Source organism: Meles meles, chromosome 7 (assembly GCF_922984935.1).
Source record: "Meles meles chromosome 7, mMelMel3.1 paternal haplotype, whole genome shotgun sequence".
Taxonomy (NCBI): domain Eukaryota; kingdom Metazoa; phylum Chordata; class Mammalia; order Carnivora; family Mustelidae; genus Meles; species Meles meles.
In genome coordinates this window covers 89,463,652-89,487,560 of record NC_060072.1, presented here as the reverse complement: position 1 = coordinate 89,487,560, position 23,909 = coordinate 89,463,652, and the positions used below count along the sequence as shown (strand labels likewise).

The following is a 23,909-nucleotide window of genomic DNA, read 5'->3' as shown; positions in this document are numbered from 1 at the left end:
CCAGGTGCCCCGAAAATACACAGATTTAAACCATGTCTGTGTATATACATATACACATACATATATGTCCATATATTCCCTCTCTCCACTGATGATGTTTGAGATTCTTTAAAATATTACATTTACTCAATATATATTTCCATTAAAAGTCTCTTTCTTCAACATTGTCCACTACCTGAACAGGTTTTAGAGTCACTGGTCTGCAACGTTGGTCTAGAGTGTTGGAGCTTGAAGGCAGCCCTCTTTTCCTGTCTTAAGGATTTAAAAATCACTGACAAGATTTCAAAAGCTATCAGCCCAAATTGTGGTTTCCAAATACCATTCCTCCCAAAAGGAACTAAAGTTCCTTGGAGAAATGGCTAATTCCAGTGCTGGCTGGCAAGGATATAGCAAGATGAGTCCGGATCATTTGTTCCAGAAATTCTCCTCAAGAACAGAGGAGATATATCAAAAGAACACTAAAGCCGGCTTGAAGAAGCAGCCACTGACAAAACCGGGACTATCTGAACATCAAAATAAATGAACAAAATTGGAATCCCTGAATCTATACTAATAAATATAAATAAATGAATAAATAAATGTGAAGAAGAGAAGCAATTTTTTTTCCGTACAGAAGATCCTAAGCGACAGATGTAGAAGCAATCACGGATTCGGCAGACATCATAGTCATAATTAAGCCAGAAACATCAACAATGCTAGAACGAGCAGGAGGTTTGATGACGCTCGGGACATGTACACAGTCTCAAAGTATCTCTCCACAATTCCATTTTAATTACAAAGTGGGGGAAATAATTTACAGTGGAGGAAGCTGGAAGATACCATCTGAATCCAGTCGTCAAGTGAACAGCACCAGAAATGGGATAAGTTGCAATCTCACAGCACGTGATGGGATGCGGTCATTTCTGTGATATTCCTGCCAAAAATACAGAACCCAAGTCTAAACACGACGAGAGAGCAGACAAGCCAGAACCGAGGGACATTCTACAAAATCACTGGCTTATCATCCTCAGAAGTGCCAAGGTCATGAAAATCAAAACTGCGGAGCTATTCCAGGCTGAAGGGGACCAAGAAGTTTGACAACTAGCTCTTGATTCTAAATGGGGTCCTTTTTTTTTTTAAATTTTATTTATTTAACAGAGAGAGAGATCACAAGTAGGCAGAGAGGCAGGCAGAGAGAGAGGAGGAAGCAGGCTCCCTGCGGGGCAGAGAGCCGAATGCGGGGCTCAATCCCAGGACCCTGAGATCATGACCTGAGCCGAAGGCAGCGGCTTAATCCACTGAGCCACCCAGGCGCCCCTAAATGGGGTCCTTTTGCTATAAAGGACATTATTGGGCAACTGGTAAAACTTGAATGGGGTCTCAGAGTTAGATGGCAATAATGTATCCATTGTAATCTCCTGATTTTGATGGATATCTTATGGCTAAGAGAGAGAGACTGTCATTGTTTGTAGAAGATACACATGAAAGTATTTGGGAGTAAGGAATCATCAGGTCAGCAACTAACTTTCAAATGGTCAGAAAAAATAAATTCTTGGTACTGTTCTTACCACTTTTCCATACATTAGAGATGATTCAAAAGAAAGTAAATCCAAAAAGTTTATTTCAGCTGTGGCTAAAAGCTATGACTCTGTCTTTATCTCACTAAAAACAAAGACTGTAGCCAGTTTGGTCGGCCAAACCCGTTCATCCTGATGGTCTGGAACAGGCTGCCAGGCGTGGGCTGGGCAAACAGTTCTCTGTCCAGAGGATCAGACTGGAGGCTGGGTGGGGGAGGGCTGGAATGCCAGCTTGAGCCATGGTTTGCACAAGGAGACTCAGCACCAAGCATTCGGGAGGATATTAGAAGCTATGGCCTCTGGGGCTTGGGGATAGGAGGAGAAACAAGCCAGGTTCCTTCCCACACCCCACTAGGACCAAGTTTATCCTATTGGGCTCCAAAGGCCCAGGGAAGAGAAGGGGAGAGGGTGAGGGAGAGAGAGGAGAGAATATAACCTTTGAATTCTGGTATTGTCACACCGTTGACACATCGGTATGTATTTAATCCATAAAGTCATCAAATTCTGTTGTCCTTGGACCTCCACGCCATTTCCCTGGGCTGTGTCCCCAACAGGAGCAGGCAGGGGCCCTGCTGGGGCAGTAGCCCGAGGAGACAGGAGAGGGCTGCTGAATGCAGGTAGTCTACTTGCTGGTCACTGAGGGTTTACAAGGTTTGTTTATTTCCATCCAGCAAAATTGCTCCTTTGTTTTTTTGCATATTTTAACAGGTTTGGTATCTTCCCCAAAATAGTTCTGCAAATTTCATAAATGGGAAAGAAAGAAACCTTTGTCAATGCCTCCTCAGTGCTCATGTGAGCCACTTTAAGGCCAGAGCTAATGGAAAGACAACTTCTCTGCACTTTCTCCACTTCCTTCCAGTCCCCAGCAAGGGTTGGTCCACAGCAGGAGCTCAGTGAATGATTCTTTTTCTGCCTATGTTTCAGTTGACTTTCTTCATGTCAGGGTGGTGGGGATAAGTCAAATCACTATACCACTTCCCTCCATTCTTCCACCTGTAAAGGCTGTCTGAGGCACCTCATCTTAAATCCCATCAGTATGTGAATGCCTAGTATGGTGTGTTTAGTTACTGAGACATGGATAGGCCATAGTTATCTGCCCTAAGAAACCTAAGAGCCCTAAGTTCTGGCTGTCAGAGATAAGACGCCAGGCACTGTGGGATACAAATAGTGTGGCTAAAATATTGATCACTGCAAGGCACGGAGACCCTCCTCCCCACCGTGGCCCACCCACACGGGGCGCTGTCCATTGTGCTGAATGGTAAGTTTGCAGCAACGAGGAAGGATCTATCCCCTCCTCAGAGTTAGGAGTATAGGAGTGAGAGCTGAAAGTAGGGTTTCCCCATCTTAGATACTTGCCAAAGCCTGGAGAAAGCTCATCTGGGCCCTGATTGGAAACTGCTAGAATCTAGATAAAGAAGAGAGGCTCTCAGGGAACCAGGATGGGGCTCCAGATCGAGGAAGCTGGATTTGGGAGCTCTGAGGGAGGTGAGGGAGTCCTCAGGCTGGACTCGGCCCCAGGGCTAGAGGTCTTGTAGCAGCAGCTGCAAAGCAGTAGCCATGAACACAATGCCTTCTAGGGCTTGCCCAGGCCCGGTTCAGACTGTTCTATCTGAAATGCATCTTCATATCGCAGAGCCCGAGTCAACAACACCTTCAGCTCACAGAGCTGAGGGCTGCTCCGTTCAGCCCCAGGGCCTTGCCTTTCCAGCCCTTGAGAACCAGTTACTGGCAGCGGACATCACATCCGATCGTGATAAGGTGGCAGCCAGGCACGTGTCTCTTCCTGCCTGGGTCCAGCATCTGACCCCAGTGTGACCCTTCTCCTCCCCAATCTCGTCCTGACTCATGCTTCCAGAATGGGAACCTGGGGATTCCTGCTGCCCAGCAGGAGATGACTCATAGCTGGTCCAGGGGTAGCTGTGGAAGGGGCTCAGGGAGGAGACACCTGTCATTTCCTGAGCACATGCCATGTGCCACACTGCCTCATTTCATAGGTATACCGATCAGGGGGGATTTTTATGCTTTTTTGGACAAGAAGAAAGTGAGTTTCAGAAAGAATCATGCAGAAATGAATTCAAAGAACAATCTCCCAGCACTAAGCACAGCCATCCACTTAGTCTCAGAGGATGGGACTCCCTGGGACAACATCCTTGGGCACTGCCATTTGCTCTTCCTTCCATAACCAGCATCTATCTAGGGCTTCCTCCCTCTGAGTCCCTGAAGGCAGCCTGGAGAAGGCCCACCTAGCTCTCCTAGAAGAGCCAGGCTTGGCTGGTGAAGGGGGCACCAAGACAGAGACCAGTGTTGCACTCCTTGCTGGCCCACTGCTCCGGCGCTAGGGGAGGTGGTCTCTGGTTGGGACTGGAGACTCAGCTGGAAAGGGCTACCTCCAGCAGGAGCTCCAGGGCCGAAGATGTGCTAGTTCTCCCCTGGCCTTGGCCTCAGCTTATGGGGGGTGGGCAGGTGGGGGAGGTGGCCTCCTCTCGTTCCTGTGGTTTCAGGTGCATGAGTGATGTCAGGCGTGGGACTCACTGAGTCTGGGGACCGGTTGAAGGCTGAGGCATTTCTTTAAAAGCCTATAAATCACTACTTCCCCTTTTAGCCCAGCCCTACCCCTGGCCTGGGAGGACTCATCTTCACGTACACAAAGACAGCTTCCTCCAGGTCCTCCAGGATGCTCACATGTGGGCTCACAGAACCAGACACCCTCCTGGGGGGCCTCCTGGCCCCCACCCCATGGTTAAAACAGGCCCACATCAGCCTAAACTCTACAGGCAGGCCCTTGTGACACACAGGTGCTTGCGATGAGCTATGCCCTCCCTCCCTCATGCATACACTCATGTGTCTTCATGCTGTTCCTCAGGCACCGATGAGCTCCCACCTGACATTGCCCTCAAGCTTCTCCAAGTACCCCAGACACATGTGCCCTTCCACTACTTAACGTGCCCTCGTGTGTACACACTCGTAAGTACACAAGGGGCTTACAGACAAAACTCAACAGAGCCCACATTCCACTCCCACATTCCTGTGTGCACTCTCTACTCGCACACACACAGACAGCAGGCAGGACGTACACACTCGATCACACTACCCCACCAGACCCACACATGCATACGTGAGTGACTGCACACCAGTCGCACACACACGCACGTGCATCCTAGACATACACCTGTGGCCTTGGGGATGCCTGGGGTGAGAACAGGAGTGGGGAGGGAGCCAGAGCTGGCAGGAAGCCACCATCCCCAGCCTGGCTCCAGGGGCTGTGGAGCATGTGGCAGCAGCCCTAGCCCTGGGCTCCATAGAGTGATAGCTGGCCTCAGACAGCAGGGGGCACAGTGGGCTGCAGGTGGCTGGCTGGGCTTCAGGAGGACAGGGACATTCTGGAGAGGAGACAGCCAGACTCCCTGTCTTACGTTGGCTGACGTCCTGCCAAGATCGGCTCCAAGAGGGGATAATAGGCAGCTTGAACTCAGGAAGGGGAGAGTCAGAGTCAGGGCAAGTAAGTGGAAGACAAACTGAGGCAACAAGGAGGAGAAGAGAGCGAGAAAGGAAACCAGAGGTGCACCTGAGTGGCTCAGTTGGTTAAGTGTCCGCCTTCATCTCAGGTCATGATTCCGGAGTCCTGAGATCAAGCCCCACATCAGGCTCCCTGCTCCTCGGAGATCCTGCTTCTCCCTCTCCCTCTGCCTGCTGCTCTGCCTGCTTGTGCACTCTCTCTATCTCCCTGCCAGATAAATAAATAAAATCTTTAAAAGGAAGGAAAGATGAAGGAAGGAAAGAAGGAAGGAAGGAAACCATAGTGACAGAAGTAGGGGAGGAGAGTGGGAGAGAAGAGGAGGACGAAGAAAAAAGGTAGAACAAGGATTCACAGAGATGACTCGAGGAGCCAGGAACCCCTCATGGGGGCCTCCCTTTCCTGGGCCAGGGCATCACTTGACCCACTCACTCAGCGGTTCCTCTGTGGTACGGAGAAAGCTGGGACCCCTGAGATGGAGCTGGAAGTCCTTCTTATTGCCTGAACAACCCCACCTCCCCCGCCCCACTACAAGTGAGCATTTTTTCCTCCTATTCCTGGCTCTGTAGAGTCAGAAGACAAGTGGTAAAATGCAAAGATTTGGAGGCTTTCAGAGCTAGGCTTGTCCAAGCTCCTCACCCTTTTATGCCTAAACCATCACTCCATCTTCCCTGTCCTCCAAGCCCTGGGGGCCTGGGTAATGAGAGAGCTGCTCAGGTCACAGAGGAGAGAAGGAGGTCTTAGCCAGGATCTTGTTCACTGCTCTCTACCCTAGACACACTCCTAGACCAATGTCCTGCAACCACTCCCAGAGCACTCCAAGAGCTCGGTCATCATGCTCAGAGCCCACCTCGAGCCATTTTGTGGCTAATGAGGACCTGTATGGCCGTGAGGTCTGCCCCTCCCAGTTCCTGTACCCTGGAACAAGGCCCAGGTAGAGAAACGGTGTTCTTAATTGGATACTCCAAGTGGCAGGGAGAAAGGTGTTGCATTCTCCATCTCTCAGATGAGAACAGTCACATTCTGAGAAGTAGCATGTCTTATCTAAGTCCTAGTGGAGCAGACTAGACTTTGAGGCCTACAGGGAAGAGGTGGTATAGACAAGGCCATGGTCAGGACGCTGGCCAGGTCTTCCTCCAGTTCTGGCCCCCTGCCTCAGCCCTCCCCCTCCAGCAAAGCCTGCCTCAGCCCCTGCCCCTATCCCACCCACAAACCCCCCTGGGCTCCAACCCCCTTCCAGGGGAGTCCTACCCTACCCATGCCCCCACCTGTGCAGGCCTACTTCAGCTCCCCGCTCCAGATTCTTACCCACTCCACAATCATCCCATCCTCTCCCCCTCCCTCAGAGCACCCCACCCACCTCATCACTCCTTCCTCCATGAAACCCGAAGTCAGACCACCTATTCCCAGAGCACAGTCTCCCCTGTGTCTGACCACATCTCCTCCCTCCCTAGGAAGCCCTCAATGGCTCCCACCTCCCCTTGAGACATAGCGCATACTCCCCGGCATGTGTATTTTACATAATATCCTGCGTAATTTTCTGGCCTTATCTGCACCCACTCCCTGCCCAACACCGCCAGTGCCCTCCAGCCACACAACTGCTCTTAGGTTCCTGGCTCAGTCTACAGAGCTCGGCTATGCCTCGCTCCTCCCCATCATTCTGCGCAGTTCGAGGGCAGCCCTCAGAGGTCCTAGAGCCCATGGTGCTCCCCTCTCCAAATGCCTGTTTGAATACCCCTCCACACAGGTGGAACTACTCAATCTTTGCCAAATAACTATCCTCAGCACGTGGCACACCGCTCAGCACCTAGTAGGCGTTTTATAAAAATTGTGTAATAAGGGTTAGACCCTATTCCAGTGATGTTGTGTCTGCCCCACCCCCAACCAGGGCAGGCCAAGAAGATGCTGTTGTGGGGTGGTAGGGTAGCTGGCAGCCAGTCTCCCTTCAGCCCCCCACCCTGTGCTCCCTCTCTGGGCACTGAGCTGCCCCTCCTCACAGGCTTCGCAAATGGCGCAGGTCCACTACAGCTCCTGACATCCCAAGCACCACACCCAGGAGACCTGGATCGACAGCCCAGCGAGAAATTTGGGCGCACGCCTTGTCAACACCAAGCTCCCTATGCACCTTGATCCCCTGGGACACTACAATGGGTGGCCAAGGGGGCCTGAGACTCCGCTCCCACCACCTGACAGCAGGTCTCTGGGCCTCTGCAGAGCCCCCCTAGGGGCCCCAAAGGATAACATCTCCTTCTTCTCAAGAGCTCTCCCCTCTTTTACTTCCTGGAGCAGCTGGAGCCCAGAGATGAGGTATGGATGTGGGTCCTGCCCTTGGGAAGTTTCCAAACTGCTAAGTGAGGAATGAGCCTGTCAACCCCAAACAGACCCAGGGACAACACCAGGCCAAGAAGCAGGCGGACGTGTGCTGTTGGATGACGACAGCCCACAGTTCTAATGGCTACTCCTCGTGAAGTACTTACTAAGTACAAGACTCCAAGCTGAGCAATTTATAGATGTTTTCGCATTCAACCCTTCCCACAAGTCTACGGTGTAGGTATAATCCTTATTTTGTAGACTGGAAAAGGAAGCTCGGAGAGATCTAGGAATCTGTGAGGCATCACAGAGTGGGAGAGCCGAAATTCAAATCCACATCTGCCAACTCAAAATAGGTGCCCTTCTCGCCCCATTTCATGGCCACCCCAAATGCGTAGGTGGGGGGTTTCCAAAAAAGCCTCAAGGATTCCTCACTGCCAATAACAGAATGTGTCCCAGATGAGGCGCCCCACAACCGGCCCCTGTTTGCCTTCCCACCGTCACCCCCACCCACACCCACCACACCTCAGATTTCAATCTTGACATTCTCCAGATCAGGCCTTCTGAGCTTGCTTCTGCTATTCACTCAGCCTCAAATGCCTGCCCCATTTTACAGATTAGAAAACAGAGGATTAAGAAGGTGAAGTACCTAGCCCAAGGTCACACAGGTGGTTAGAACCCAGGCCATTAGGGCATCAAGTAATAAAGGATTAATTTGTGTCACAATCAGGGAATTGAAAGTAGCAGCATGTGCTGCCCATGGTGCCAAAGAAAGTAGAGGAGAAAGATTCAGTGAATTCCAGAGCGGAGGGCTAATTCCAGAGTGGAGGGCACGTGGCTAAACCCTGAAGAATGGCAGGGTTCGGATGGGTTCGCTTGAGAGAGAAAAGTGTTAAGAAAAGTACAGACACAGAGAAAAAAGAGAGGCAGAGGAAGGTGTGTCAAAATGGGGGAGGCAGTCGCCTGGGCGGCTGGGTCAGTTAAGCATCTGCCCTCGGTTCAAGTCATGATCCCAGGGTCCTGGGATCTAGTCCCTCGTTGGACTCCCTGCTCAGTGGGGAGCCTGCTTCTCCCTTTCTTCCTGCAGCTCGCTCGCGCTCTCTCTCTGACAAATAAATAAATAAAATCTTTAAAAAAAAGTGTGACATGGGGGAAGACACTGTAGCATGGAGGCCTGGAGACCCAGTGTGTCCTGCAGATTGCTATGTGACGTTGGACAAGACCCTTCCCTTTCTGGGGCATGCCCTCTTTGTAAATGAAGGACCGATGAGCCCTGGTGTTCCCACCAGGCCCCAGCATCCTAGAATTCTGACTGTGCATGTTGCTACTGGACCTTAAAACCCAAGGTCTAACCCCAGACTCACTAACGTGTAGCACAGACTTGGATTCCAAGAACAGGCAGGCATAAGCGCCAACATGGCCCCTGATGGGAACAGCTGAGGGTTGGTATCCCTCTTCTCCACACACCCATGCTAGAAGCATATTTGGGCTCACCACAGTGGGTCCAGTCCTGAAACAGAGTGGTGAATGAGTCAAGGTGGCATTGTGGGCTCATGGGGAAGGAATGGGCTATGCCCCCCGTAGCTCCAGGCCTAGCCCCAGTTCATCCCTGGGAAAGGGGAAGTAAGTGGGGGTACTTGGAGAAGGGGCAGGGAAAACTTTCTGGGAGTCAGGGTGGAGATGTCAGGACCTGAATAAGTGGCTGTCAAGTTGGAGGATGTTTGGGGAACAAGAATGGTCCCCAGTGAAGACACAAATAGAGACTACATTCAGACCACTCTCCCTTGAGTGTCTGCAGTACAACACAGATGCCGCTAGAGGGCTCAGAGCCAGCCGGGGCACAAAGTGCATCGCTAGAGAGGCTGGACACATGCGTGTGTGTGCGCGCGCGCGTGCGCGCACACACACACACACACACACACACATCTGCACTTAGACCCCCACCTCCAGACTGAGCCCCTCAGACCTCTCTTGCTCTTCGGAGGACATGCCCTCCGCGTACCAGTGACATGACCCTGGAAGTCGGAAGGTCTTTCTGCCCCACCTTGCTCCCTCTTGTTGCAGCTCTGATGCAGCGGCTTCCTTTCTGACTCAGGAGGTACCCAACAGAAACAGGCCCACCCGCCTCTGCATGGCTGACTCCCGCTGTCTGGAATGTGAACTCGCCTCTTATCTTTCCTATCTCTTTGACCTCCAACTCTTGCCCTCGAGAACCCAGTCTTATTCACCACTAAAGGCTCAGTGAAGGAATGAGTGAGCACTTGGGAGACCAATTCACTGGATCCTCATGATGGATCAAAGAGCTGGAGACTCGGGAGCGAGTACCAGCTCCCCCAGGCACTGGCAGCGAAACCTTCGTCTGAGGTTCCGTGTTCTCCAGCGTCATGGTGAAGACTACGTAACCGCCTGCACAGTGCTGAGCACAGAGCCCCAAGTACACACAGAATAAGCCTTTGATGAGGAGTGCTGCGCTGGTTATCGATATATGTCCTCCACTGGAACTCTTCCTTCCTTTGTCCCACTGGCTGATCTCTTGAAATCTAATCTCGAGCCTTCGTGGCATGGCACAAGCCAGGGTTCCACTTTTGTTAGAATCTGTAGACTGAGGCAGACCGGAAAACAGTAGCCGCTTGGAGAAGCCACCTCCCTGGAAGAGGATGGGGCCAGGAGGGAGATTACAGGGGTGCCGGGCTCCACCGTGCACCTGCCACGGCTCCAGTGAAGATGAGAAACCTGCCAACTTACCCCACCCCATGATCTCATGGCTGTGCTTGCCAGGGGCTGGCTCAGGAAGCAGGTGCTGATGGCAGGGCCTGGGCACAGAGCCCAAGGACAAGAAGGCGGGAAGTTGCTCGGGCCAACAACAGAGCTGTCCCTAAAGGGCTCGGATGCAAGGTCCCTCTGGCCTCCGTGGGTTGCGTCTGGCCAGTGACCTTCCAGGCTCCTCCTCCCAGGGCCCCTCCCACTGCCCAATCCCCAGGGACAATGGATAAGAGGAGAGGCTCCCACTTCTTCCCCAAGGGTCAGTCTCTCCTTTGGCATCTCTTTCAGTTCCTCTCTGCTCCAAACTGCTGGCCTCAGGCAGGATACCACTGTTTTAAAGTATGGAGTTTGTTGGTGTTGGGCGGGAGACGGATGGCCAAATCCTGTCATTGCTGAGGCTGCTGCAGGCACGCATCTAAATGCCACTTTATAAAGTGACCACCAGCCCCAAAGAGATGCCTCTGTCCCAGTTTCAGGGCATCCCTGGGGGTGAGGACAGAGCAAGAGTCAACTTCAGTCCCCATGTTCTCTTGTGTCTTATCCTCTGCCACTCCTTTCCCAGTCCACCCCAAATGCATCTCCCCAGAGCTCCCCTCCACCCACCACGAGATCCACAAAATCCACAGCTGGGGTCAAGAGACCCCTCCACCCAGCCCTGGTGGACTAGGCTGCAGCTCGCAGAATGCAGCAAGGGGAGACCTGGTGCTGAGCCCAGGCCTCAGCCCCCCTGCTCCCAGGGGTGACCATCAGGGGCCTGGACCTTCAGGGGCTCCCTTTACCTCTCGATTCAAAGGTGAAGCCCTCGGCCTGGGCCCAGAGCTCTGTCCCTCATGGTGCTCTTTCCGCTCCCCACCTCACTTTGGTCTCAGCCCGGGTCCCTACAAATCCTCCCTCTCCCCACCAGGAAGCTCCTCCCCAGCCCCCCTTCTAGCAGCTCAGCCCTTCTTCTCTGCCCACCCCCGTTCCAGGGAGCCACCCAGGATCTGCACCTCCCCCACCCACTGCCCCAGCACCGCCGCCAAGGCGTATCTGCTGCTCCTGCCCTGGACGGAGGCCTGGGACATGCCTGTCACCCCCCCAGAGAACCCCTGAAACCACAGCAGTGTTCTTCCTCCAACCCTGGATCTGTCCCTATCCCCCACCCCCACACATAGTCCATCCTCCCCTCCCCACCCCTGCTCTCCAGGTCCCTCTCTGTAAAGGAAATGGGGAGACTGAGGCCCTTCTTGCCCAGGAGCTCTGTGAACCTGGGGCTTCTCTCTGCTGCTCCCAGCCCATGCCCAGCCCTGAAGAAGCCAAGTGTGGAGTCAGACTGACTGTGGGTCCCCTGTCTTCCCATTAGCCCCCTGTCCCCTTGAGAAGGAGGCAACAGGCCTGATTCACAGCCCCTGCACTTCTCAGAATCCCCCTCAGCCTCCCCAGAGGCTCCACGCTCCTCCCTCATCTCTCTCCCCAGACATTCCAAGAGAAGACATCTGGACAGACTGCAGGTCAAACTGGGCCAAACTCCTGGAGAGAGGACCTGGCTCGAGGCCACCCCGTCTCCCCATGTCATTTCCAAGTGGCACTAAGTGGGCTGAGCAGGTGTGTGGCTGGACAATCCCCACCCAGGAGTCAGGGCAGATTCCCAAGCGGGCAGGTCATGAGCCGGGCTCTGGGGCATGGCTCCCAGGGACTGGCCAGTTCTGGAATGATGATGCCGTTGGGATGCGAGGTGCATGCTACTCCCCGTGCCTGCCTGCAGCCCAAGGAAAGCCTTGTCCCTCCCCAGCCTGGTCCACACACACCCCCACCCCACTCTGGGAAGCTTTCCCCAGCCAACCCCACCCAGCTCTTACCACCGCTTATTCTGCGTCCCCTTGCAACTTAGGTCCAGATTTTTCCCTGTATTCGGTTGCCCTTAGTTTACGTATTGCTTTGCAAATATTCTCATAAAGCTTCATATTCCATGGTCATCGCTAGCTGCAAGTCCTTCTCTCTGTTAATTAAGCCCATTTTGCTGGGCCATGAGTCTCTGTCCTTAAAACTACCAAGGAAGACTCTGGAATCTAAGTCCCATCCTTCTTCCTACAATTTTTTTTCTCTCAATAATCAAGCAGTTTCTCCAAAGAAATTCCCGAAAATAAGCAGCTTCTCCCCACATCCCAGTTCTTGCCTCGATTGCCAGAGAGGCTCCAGATAAGGTGGTATCGGGGCAGGAATCTCCGGGGAGTACCTGGCAGAGGTCAGCTTTTCCTCAAAGGAAGCTTGTCCCTCTGGAGCGCTGCAAACCCTTCAGAGCTCCCTCTTCCTGGCTTCTGGAGCCAGGCATCATTGAAGTGGTTCCCGTAGCTATTAATGGGCACAATAGTAAGAACACTTAAGATTATATATTTATTTATTTGACAGAGAGGAAGAGAGAAGCAGGGGGGCAGCAGAAGGCACAGGGAGAAGCAGGCTGCCCACTGAGTAGGGACCCCGATGTGGGGCTTGATCCCAGGACTCTGGGATCATGCCTGAGCCAAAGGCAGACGCTTAACTGACCGAGCCACGCAGGTGCCCCAGTAAGAACACTTGAAAAGGGTAGTAGAGACCAGAGCTGATATTCATAAAGCCGCCTGAAGCAGGCACTGTCATATCCCCATTTTGCAGAGGACCACAGTGTGAGTCACCTCAAGGTCACATACCCAATGGAGGGGGTGTATTCATTAACTGGGAATACCTTCAGTGAGTCCCCACTGAGCCCAGCAGGGTACTAATCTCATCTGCTTATCTCAATAAACTGACAGCAGGAGGACACAGACTTGGTGGGAACCATGGAGAGAAGGGAGCAGGCTCAGAGCTGTGCAAGAGCATGAAGAAAGGCTGCGGGCTCACAGAAAGCCCCCAGAGGCCCCTCCCCAGCTCCCCCATCCAGTCAGGAAGGCTACTGAGCTTCATTTCCATCCTAAGAGAAGGATTCGTAGGGTCAGCAAATGAGGCTTCAGGGGTGAGACACCACGTGGGGGGGGGGGGTTGCCCTGTACCCTGTGAACTCCTGGGTCACCCAGACGCCCTCAATCTCCAGGGGAGACCCCAGACCAGAGCCTCCTGGGCACAGCGGGGCCGCTCAGAGGGGCCATCTGCCTTTACAGAAGATAGGAGGGGCAGGGGGTCTACAGGGGAAGTGCAGGCACTCTGTCTATGGGAGCTGGCGCAGGTCAGGCTTCTGGGTTCCAGGGCACCTTGCGGGGAAGGGCAGCAGGGCACCGCCCAGCCCCGCCAGAGACGGAGACAGAGGGCAGGGCCCAGAGCTGGAGCTGCCCGCCCAGGAATGCCATCCACCAGCCACCTTTCCCGGCCCACACTGGGCACCCCTAGGGCTGCGGGGGAGGGTGGGATCTGGGCTCCTCCCCACCCCCACTGGCACCCAGTGGGAAATGTGTTGAGCTCGTCAACATCTCTCTGGCCACAGGCTGAGGGCTCCCGTGACTCCTAAATGATGGGGCAGAAGCCAGGTCATTAGACGGCGGAGACTGTCATTAGCACGGGTGATGCCACCGCCACACAGACAATGGCAAACAGTCATTAGCGGCTGTGTCACAGGGCTAAGGCAACGTTGGCAGGGCGCAGGAGCTGGGCTGGGGGAGCACGCGCTTGCACACACACATGTTCACACACAGAGAAGAAGGGAGGCACACACACTCCACTCACAAACAGAAGAACGAGGAGATATGAGTGGACACACATCCACACACCTGCATAGTCACACACTCAAATGTTTACACACCCACGGAGGGGCACACATAGATACACTGGCATGATCACACACTGACACGTGCTTGCACACCTATGTGTTCACATGGCGACAATTGGTGCAACTGCACACTTACATTCTCCCTTGTTTATGCAGGGGTGCAAACAGACACACTCTCACGCGTTCACACTCACACGTGGGAACATGAGCAGACACGCTTGCACACTCACATGCTCACACCGAGGTGTGAGTAGGCACTTACACATGTTCACACACTCATGTAGATGTGATACACTCACACGTTTTACACTCACATGGGGGCACAAGAGACACATGTTCACACACCTGCAGAGCCACACAATCATTCATACACACGAGGTGTGAGATAAGCACACCCATAGGGACATGAGCAGGCACACTCACTCACACAGGGGTATGCGTGGACACACATTTACACATTTGCACACTCAAATGTTCAGACACACAGCCCAGAGGAGCCCACAGGATCAGAGATGTCCCCACACACACAGCCCTAGATCCTCCCACCACCAGCTACCCAGACCCCCAGATATCTCCCCACTGCCTTGAGAGGGACACACAGACCATCAGGGGCCCCAGGAGAGACTCTCAGATACCCCTCCAATCCCCCCTCCCCCTACTTCAAAGGACCAGCACCCAGGATGGAGAAACCGCACAAAGCACACAAGCAGACAGGCTACGTGTGCCCTAAGAGAGGGGCCAGGATTGTTTTAACACGGTAGCCCCCCCACACCTCAGCCCTAATGGCTGGCAATGCCCTGCCTCACTTGAACCCTCCAGGAAAGGGGCTACCTTAGGCATGTTTCTAAGAGCTCCTGAGCCCTGTGGTAGGGGAGACGCCGGAAGGGGAGCCTGGGATCAGAGGAAGAGCAGAGTGCCCCTAGGAGAACCTCCAGAGGAGACCTCTGTCCCCGTCTCGACTCTTCCCTCCCACCCTCCTCATCAATAGTTTTTGGTGTGCAAGCCTTGGGCCCAGCTTCCATCTCAGAACCTCAGGGCAGGGATGGGAGGGAAGAGAGACAGCCTAGAACAGAGGGCAGAGCTTACTCATCAGACATGGACGGTGGAAGGGAGCCGAGGGGAGGCTGAGTCCTGGGTTCAAATCCTAGCTCCGCCGCGAGCTGGGCGCGTTGGTTTCCCATCACCGCTGTAACTGACAGCCATGAATTTAATGGTTCCAACCGACAGAATTTCATTATCTTACAGTTCGAAGGTCAGAATTCCAAAATGGGTCTCAATGAGCCTAAAATCAAGGGTGGTGCCCCTTTGGAAGGTATTAAACAAAGAGTCATTTCCTCATTTTTTCCCAGTCTTTCCAGGCCACCCGCTTCCTCGGCCCTCTACCTCAAAAGCAGTGGCCAGACAAGGCTGTCTCATAGTGTCGCCCTTCTGCTCCCTCCTTCATATTTAAAGGACTCTTGTGAGGACACGTGGCCCACCGAGATAATTCTGGATCATCTCCCCACCTCAAGATCCTTAACTTAATCACATCAGCCAAGTCCTTACAAGCTTAGGGATTAGGACAATGACCTTTGGGGGTGGGCACTATGCTGCCTACCACACTGGTGGGTCTTGGACAAGCCATTTAACCTCCCAGAGCCCCAGCATCTTCAACAGCAATCTGGAAATCACTCCTACCACATGGGTGGTTGTGGGGACTTCGAAGGTCACACAACCAGGAAGCGCTGTGCCTCACGGGGGGAGAAGGGGACCGAGAGGGCAAGGTTGACAATATCACCTTCTCCCTTTTTGGCTTCCTGAGGACAAAGGAGAAAGGTGGCCAAGGGGCCGCAGAGGCCAGTGAGAGGGGGTCTCTATGGGCTTGGGCAGGGGCTGAAAACTGGAGCAAGGACCGGGAGGGGCTGCAGGGGTCTTTGAGGGCCCCGGATCTGGGAGGCCATGGGGCCCCACCATGAGGGAAGTCACCCCATGAGGCTGGGGGCACATGCGCCAACAGTGACCTGAACTAGGGAAACAGGGCGGGGCGGGGCCTGCTGCACCTGCTTGTTCCTGCCTTCCTGTCCCTCATCTGCTGCCATCTGTTTGCAGGGCCCCCAGGCCAGAGGGTGGGCAGGAGCCCCAGCCCAGGTTGCTATTACCCTGTTAAGTGCAGACAACAGAACGATGACCCAGGAAGATACACCCCACATAGAGGAATTGCCCACTGGAAAACACTCATTAGTCCCCAGATTTGCCCAGTGCTGTTTGCCCGCTTGGGAGGGAGGCAGCAATGGCATCTCAGAGAGGAGCTGAGGTCATCGCATTCCCACTGGCCGCCCTGATCCAACCAGCGGCCAGGCTGGGGGTCCTGTCCGGGATTACCCCACCTCCACCTGCCCCTACCCCACTCCCCCAGCACCACTGGCACCTCACCGGCTCAGGCTCAGCCCTGCACCCTGCTCCCTCGGCTCATCCACCTACCCACCCCTCCCCCCTCAAGCCACACATGACCCCAGCTCTTCTCCCACCCTCCCAGCCCCCGGCTCCTCCCAGCTCCCCGCCACAACCTCGGGGTTTCACCCAAAGACCCCCATCAGCGGGAGGAAGCCTGGGCTGGGGGCTGCATTCAGAGGCAGAAGATCTGAATGCAAATCCCACAGCCCTGCAAACCGGCAGTTCAGGGACCGCCAGCCCGCTGAGTAGCATCAGGGGGACAAAATCGGGTCACCTGTGCGTTCCGTAAGCCAGAATACCGTTGGAGTTACGGGGACGTCTCAAAGGACTTCGTCCTCCTTTTCTCCCTGAGACACAGCAGCCAGGACTGGCCCCAGATCAGCTTTTCAAGGACGGTTGCTTTGGAGACTCCCCACATCTACCTGCATCAGAGGATCCCCAAGTGGTGCCAGAGACGGACGCAGAAGGATGGGGAGGGAGAGCACACAGCTGCAGGCTCATGGTAGGTCCTGATAAATGGGTGCTGAGTGCATAAAGGGCACCCGCTAAGCTCCCACTGGTTGCCAGGCACTGTGCTCGGTGCAGGCGATACAAGGATGGATGGACCAGAACCACTGAAGCAGCTTAAGCTTCAGTTCTCAAGAACCATCCCGAGAGCCCCGCGGCCCTGAGGACCCCTGGATGACAGGACATCCCTGTTGCGGGGCGGCATGCAGGCAGGTGGCTAGCTGCCGGGCCACAGCTGCCCAAGGCTGGCAGGCCTCGGGCAGCTGGCGCAGTGCCCAGCGCCACCGCGGGCCACGGCCGTCCTGGCAGGTTCACAGAGGCCGGGGGCATCGATAGCTCGACAGAGAGCAGAATATGGTTTCGGTCTATTATCAGAGCAGATAAAGGCAGCCGCTGACGCTTGGGGAGCAGTCTGGGCTTACAAAGGAGCGTCTCCAGATGTCCTACCACTCCCCCATCCTGCCTTTGTCAGCCACCCCAGCCTTCCTGTCTCTCTTTGCTCCTCTCTGAAAGCAGTCCCAGGGAGGGGGACATCCCTTAAATAGCTGTGTGCGGGGTGCCAGGAATGGCAGGCTGAGGAGGCTGGAACCGGCTGAGGAGGCTGGAACCAGCCAGGCGGCAGGCCTGGAGACAGGGGCTACACAGGAAGATTCCAGAGTTCACCAAGCACTGGCCCCGGGGGGAGCAGCAGCCCCAATGGGGAGAGAACAGCCAAGTCACCACCTTGCCTCATTTGTCTTTATATTGGCCCCACGGCTCAGCACCGGGACAGGCGACAGGTAGGAGAGACACAAGATGAGAAAGCATTTCTCGAGTGAAGGCCAGTGGCAGGGGCAGATGTGGTGAGCAGGACCTGGGGTGGCGGGGGGGGCACTCAAAGGAGAGGAACTAGGGTTCCAGACCCTGTCTAGTGGGGGAGGGAAGAAACCTTTGCCGAAGTGAGCCAGCGAAACAAGGAAATAGTAGAGGGCACCCCGTGCGTTCGTCTACGAGCTATTTCCTGCACACCTACTACGCACCACTGACGCCAGAGCAGCGAACAGAACAAAGCCTGCTTTTGAGAGGTCTCCCGCTCAGAGGGCCAGTGAGGGGGCTGTTTGGGAAGACTTCCCATGGGGAGGGAGCAGACAGAGGGCTGTTGGAAGGAACTGTCCTCAGAGGTGAAAGGGCCCCAGCACACTAGGTGGCATGAGGAGTGAGGGGAGGCCGCCACGACCCCTGTTGCTGGGGACAGCGGACAACAGACAGCAGGTGACAGGGTGTGGTTCCTCCCAGGGAACCGAGGGGCCCCTTGGCCCTCCCTGGAAGGCAGGGAGCCACGGAAGGAGCAGGGCCCTCCCACCAGCTTCCCTTTGTGCAATTCTCCTTCCTTCTCCTCTCCACCCAGAAGCAGGCCTGGCAACCATGCAGAAATGCCACTGGCATGAACCCAGCACCCACACAGGCAGACATGGGCTGGGGTTCCCCAGGCAGGCCAGGCCTACCCTACCTCAGGAATGGAGGAACCTCCCACCAGGCGTCCCACCCTCAGGTCCTACAGCGAGGGAAGGACTGAGGAGCTTATGGCTTGGTCCCTGCTCTGCCCCAAACACATGCCTGACCCAACCCGAGACATAACAGGGCTTCTGCCAGTTTGGGCAGACTTCTTTCTGCCTCATTTTTTGCAGGGAGGACCGTCAATCTTCTTGCCCACCTAAGGCATTTGGCCAGAGCAGGAGGGCATCAGAATTCCTACCCAATGCTGAGTGGAAGCCAGGCCTCTGGGAGTCAACCCACAGTGGGATGGTGGGACACCCCAGGCAGAGAACCCAACATGAACCCATGAATCCGTGGGCCCATCCCAGTCAGCCCAGCTCAGCCTGGCAAGGAGACACCCAGGTCCTGGAGGGCAGGGGCTCCAGAGCCAGCTTCCAGAAATGGGGCTCTCTCCCCATCTTGACTGTCCTCCACAACCATCTGGCGTCTGTCACTGTACACCAGCCAAAGCTCTTTCTGCCGTCTCCTGTGTGGCCACACGGGATAACAAGTGCCCTATACAGAAGGGTGGCCTTTTACTCATTCTGGAAATGGTCACTGAGCACCCACTCTGTGCCGGGCACCCGGACACCGAGGGGACAAAACCACCACACACTTCCTGTGCTCACAGAACTTGGCAGGGGAGGCAGGCACAAATAAACAACCAACAACAAATAATTACAAATTGGGTTAAGTGCTGTGAAGACAGGAAAGTGTAATTAGCCTGTGCTCACCTCTCCCTGGCCCCCGAGGCCTGCCCTCATTATAGGATACCCACAACTCTGCCTGCCCTCCCCAACCCACTGCCGGGCCAAGAACCTCGGTTCACTGGGCATAGCAAGGGAGTCCACAACAGTCTGAGGAACGTGTTGAACCAAACAGGAGGGGGAAAAAAACTTTTAATTAAAAAAAAACAGCAATTATTCCCGTAGCTTATACAACCGAATTTGAGAGCCATGGAGGCCCAGAGAGGCCAACATGTGGCCCCAAACCACACAGCCAGTGAGTGGCGGAGCCCAGACCAGAAACCAGGTCTCCCATGCCCAGGTCCAGGGCTCTGCCACCACCATGCGGCCCTGCCAGTGTCCCTTGAACCCCTTCACAGCCTGAAGGCATCTCTACATTCCTGGCCATTTGGGTGCCTGCTTCGCAGGGCAGCGCCGTCCAGCGGAGTCCTGTGTGAGAATGCCAACATTCCACACCTGCGCTCTCCAGCACGGACTCATGACATCACTCCAGAGGTTTCGGGGAAATGGGGCCGGCGCAGTGGGGGTGGCACTTGGCAGGGGCCGTGGGGAGAAGGAGGGTAGGGAGATGAGACACAAAGAAGGACAGTAGGGGCAAAGGATCCTGTCTGACGTCCCAAGGAATCTTCTAGACTTTAATCCCATCCTCCACTGATAGACTTCATGCAAAGTAACGAAATGCCTTAAAGGCAGCCTCCCTGGGCCCCCAAGGGGATCACTGCTCCTCTGAGCTTGGTGGCACTTCCAGAATTCTGAATACTGGCGATTTGTCGTGGCCTCCACCCCTCACCCCCACAGCCTTTGCTGCTGTCTCAGCCTGAAACAACCGTCCCTCCCCTCCTGGACAGCTCTTCCCCCTCCCTTCAAGCTTTCACTCCCCCGCCAACCCCACAAGGTATCCCAGATACACTCACGCAGGTCAGGGCCTTTCCCAGGTCTCCGCATGGACTGCCTGGCATGTGGAGGAGGCATAACAGGCATTGTTTTAATCTCCCCATCTTTGCTGTTACTTCCCCTTTCTTGGCCCTTGTCCCTCCCAAATCTACTCACAGCTCCCCATCCCCCAGCTCTGGAGCCCTCAGAAATTCTTTGTGCATAGACAAGGTCGTCCCATTCCCAAAACTTAGCCCCTGGGCCGGGCCTCCCTCCAGCAGCCTCAGGACAGACCTGCTCAAAAGGACAGTCCAGAGAAAGGAGGTTGGAGTTTTTAGCCTCGCCAAGCAAGAGGTCCTTGACTCAGTGAGCCCAAATGTGGATATGCCTTTGGAAGAGAGGAAGAAACGCCTACAGGAACCTGAGCAGGCTCATCTGGGAAGTCTTCCTGGAGGAGTAGCCTCACCTTTCCATCAGGCCCTGGAGTGAAAGGAAGAGACTTCCCTGCACAGAGTCCCTGTCTCCCCAAGAGCCACGTCCCGCCCCAGAGCCCCAGCTGAGCTGAAATCACTGGAACATTCATCCAGCAACCATGTGTTGCTGCTCTGAGTGATCCCAGGCCTGCTGGTTCCAAGGGCCAGGCCTCGGGCCAAATGGGGAGCAGAGCACAGAGCAGAAACTGAAACTGTGACACAAGGATGCCATTCCCATAAGGCCACCTAGCCAGACTGTGTGGGCCAAGTCGGACACCTCTCCTCCCCAGGGCTGAGAGGAGGAGAATCCCTGCCCCTGGACTCTGAGTGGGCAGGGAGGCAAGAGAGAAGAGGCAGATGACAAAGACAGGGACAGCTCCAAAGTTGGGAGGGAGTGCCATGGAGAAATGGAAGAAAGAAAAAAGCAGAGAACATGAGGAAGAAAAAAAAACCTTTGCTTCTTTGAGGACCCATTTCAGGGGCCTTGTGGGACAGCCCGGCCCTAGCCACCCCCACGCCTGCCCGTGCCCTAACTCCCACCAGCCCTTTGCCTCATGGAGGACCAGAATTATACCTTGTCCCCAGTTCCGGGAGACCAGGGGCACAGGAGGGAGGCTCAAGGGGGGCTAGGGGGACTGAGATTTCTGTCCCTGGACCATGTAAGGACCAACCGGGACAGGCTTCTAGAACCCCAGAGGGGCCCGGGACGTCCAGATGCCATCTCCAGCTGGGGTCACGCAAGCTTGTGCCCCACCTGAAACCCAAAGCAGGTTTGTTTGTGAGTACATCTAGGAGGGGTGTGGAGACTGCCCAGGTACTTAAACATCCCCACAGAGACTGAAAATGCCACCCACCTTCCATTTCCTCTCTCCCCATCTCTTCCTTCAGGGCTTCCTGATCCCCTGGAGGCCAGAAACCCTAGGTGGTTCAGCTCTGAACCAAGGCCAGGAGAGGGCCATGTCCGGTCCTCAGTGAGGCTGGAGAGGCGGGGGCCTGTACACTTGACCCTCCGCTGCCCCTCACAGCCATGTGGGGCTGGAGGCTGGTGTGGGTGGAGCTTGGCGAGGAAAAGGGGAGGGGCAGGGAAGGAGGAGGGGCTGGCTGCTCCAAGCAGTTTTGTTTGTTTGCAGCTTTGTCACTGCCCTTCCTGTTTGGCAGCCAGAGCTGTGACAGCTAAAGACACCTCTAGGACTGCACCCAAGAGACACTGTGGGGCCAGAGGGAAGACAGCAGGACCCACGCCCCACCCCAGCCAGAACCCCAGGCCAGCATGCCCTCCATGCCTCCAAGAGGCCCAGCCACCCCAAGGAAGGCCAGTCCTGCCATGCCAGCTGCCAAGCCAGGGACTTGGCCATTAACTGTGACTTGTTACAACTCAGAGACTGACAGATGTCAGCACAAGTCAGCAAGAAGTGGCAGGCTTCAGCGACGCGGAGGCACATTCGAGAATTGGGGCATCCTGCTCACAGAAAATGAGGCAGTGGAACCGAGCCCCAGACAGTGAGAAGACAGTTCTTCTCGTATCCTCCCGGCCCTTTCCGGGGGTCCCCAGGCTTAGAGGCTAAGATAAGGGGGCCTCATAATCCAACAGTCTGCATTCAGATCTCTGTGACCTGAGGCAGGTACTTAACCCCCTCTGAGCCTCAGTTTCCTCCTCTGTAAATTGGGGCTAATGAGAACAAACTTGTCTACCTCCAATGCCATGAGGACTGAGGGAACTAATCCAGGTAAAGCATCTGGGACATACCTGACATGTCAGCTGTTGTTTTGGCCCCAGCAGAGCCCGGAGGCCATTGCCCGCCTCACCTGTCCCCACAGAGCACACAGGGGCGACCACAGTGGGGGAGGTAAAGCCGCTGAGGTGAACCACATGCCATCCAGATATCAGGTCAGGGAAGCTGGGGTGGGCCAGGCAATGGGTGCTGAGTGGGGTATGGGGCACCATGTGTGAGAAGTGGGGATGCAGACACCATCCCAGTGACCAGGTCACACATCAGAAGTACCTGATCCCGGGGACTCAGCCTCAGGACACAGTGGTAGCCTTGGGACAGCTTGCTGTACCCTAGGGAGCCTGAAGGGCCCACTATGTGGGAAAGAAGGCCTGGGAGGCGGGAGGCCTGGAATGGGCCGTGTGATCAGGGCAGTGGCTCCCGTCTCCAGCCTGTCCCTTCCATCCCTAACCACCTGAGTCTCTCCCAGACAAGCCCTCTCCCCGCTGTGGCCACACCACTCCAGAGTGGCACATCAGACCCAGGGAGGGCACACAGGGCCAGCCGGGCAGGGCAAGAGTATCCAGGGACAACAGGCCAGGGAGGAAGGAAGAGCAGGCCCCAGAGAGTCAGCGACTGCACAAGTGAGAGAAGGGGGTGGGAAGGGGGGATGGAGGGGGCCTGTGAATTCATAGAACCTTCTGCTGTCCCACCTTAGGCTCTGTGGGAACCACGTGGCATCTTTTCTGTAGATACTTCATTCTTAAGATGAAACAGAGGACAGAGGAAAGGAGAGGAGGGGAAGGGTGGGGGCCAAGGACACATCACATAGCCCTCAAGGAAGAACTGCCCGCGAGCCCACCATCTCCCCATGGGCGGGCCCCGGGTCTGAGCCACCATTTATTGAGGGCTCCGCGACCTGCCCTCCACTAAGTTCTGTGCTACACTGGCTCCCCTGGCAGGGGCAGTGGGCATTTCCATCCTTGACACAGAAACCAGCTAACCTGCCTGAGGTCACACCAGCAGCGAGGGGCCAGGCTGAGTCTGGAGCCCGAGTCTCACCTGTCCAAAGCCAAGGGCTCTTGGTCTTGGCCATCAGTTTCCTCTCCAGCTTCTAAGACAGTGGGATGTGCTAGTATGTGCTCAATAAACCCTAGGTCAAAGGAAGGAAGGAGGGAGAGAGGGAGGAAGACAGGAAGAGAAGATAAGCCTGGGAGACTCTCAGGCAGCTAGAAGATAAATACAAAGGTGTTGTTTCCTAGTGCCAGGATGGCATGCTGCCCGGGATGGCTGCCCTGCACTCCGGGAGCGCACGGCCCGCGCTTGCCTCATCTTTTCCAGAAGTATGTAAGCCCAGCTACGTCAGCCCTCAGGTATGCAGTGAGGTCTGTGGTGAGAGGTGCTCTCCGCGCCTCTCTCTCCTTCCTCCTCCGGTCTGCCCTTCCTCGGCCACCACCGCACCCCCACCCAGCCCACCTGCCAGCCCGGCCTCACCGCCCCCTCCCCTGAAGCCAGACCCAGCTCCATGGGTGGGGGGAGCCTGTGAAGAGCCCCCTCAAGCAGACAGGTCTCAGGCCCCGGGGAGGAGATGCGCGTGTGGTGCAGGGGGAGGGGCAGGAACATCACATCATCTAACAGGTTGGTCGGGCTGGGAGGCGTCCCGCCCTCCTGGAGCTAATGAGCACTGTAGGACAGGTGTTTGCTCCTCAGTCCCCAGCCTGCCCTGCCTGAGACCAGAGCCAGCTGCCTGCCACCCCTCAAAGGCTCATTCACACACACACACACACACACCCGT

At 55.3% G+C, this 23,909-nt stretch overlaps 1 protein-coding gene across 1 annotated transcript in view; it reads right to left on the bottom strand.

Annotated features, from left to right (window-relative positions):
- Positions 1-23,909, bottom strand: part of SMIM41 (small integral membrane protein 41) — a 92,053-nt gene that overhangs the window by 2,782 nt on the left and 65,362 nt on the right. The gene's annotated exons all lie outside the window — the stretch shown is intronic.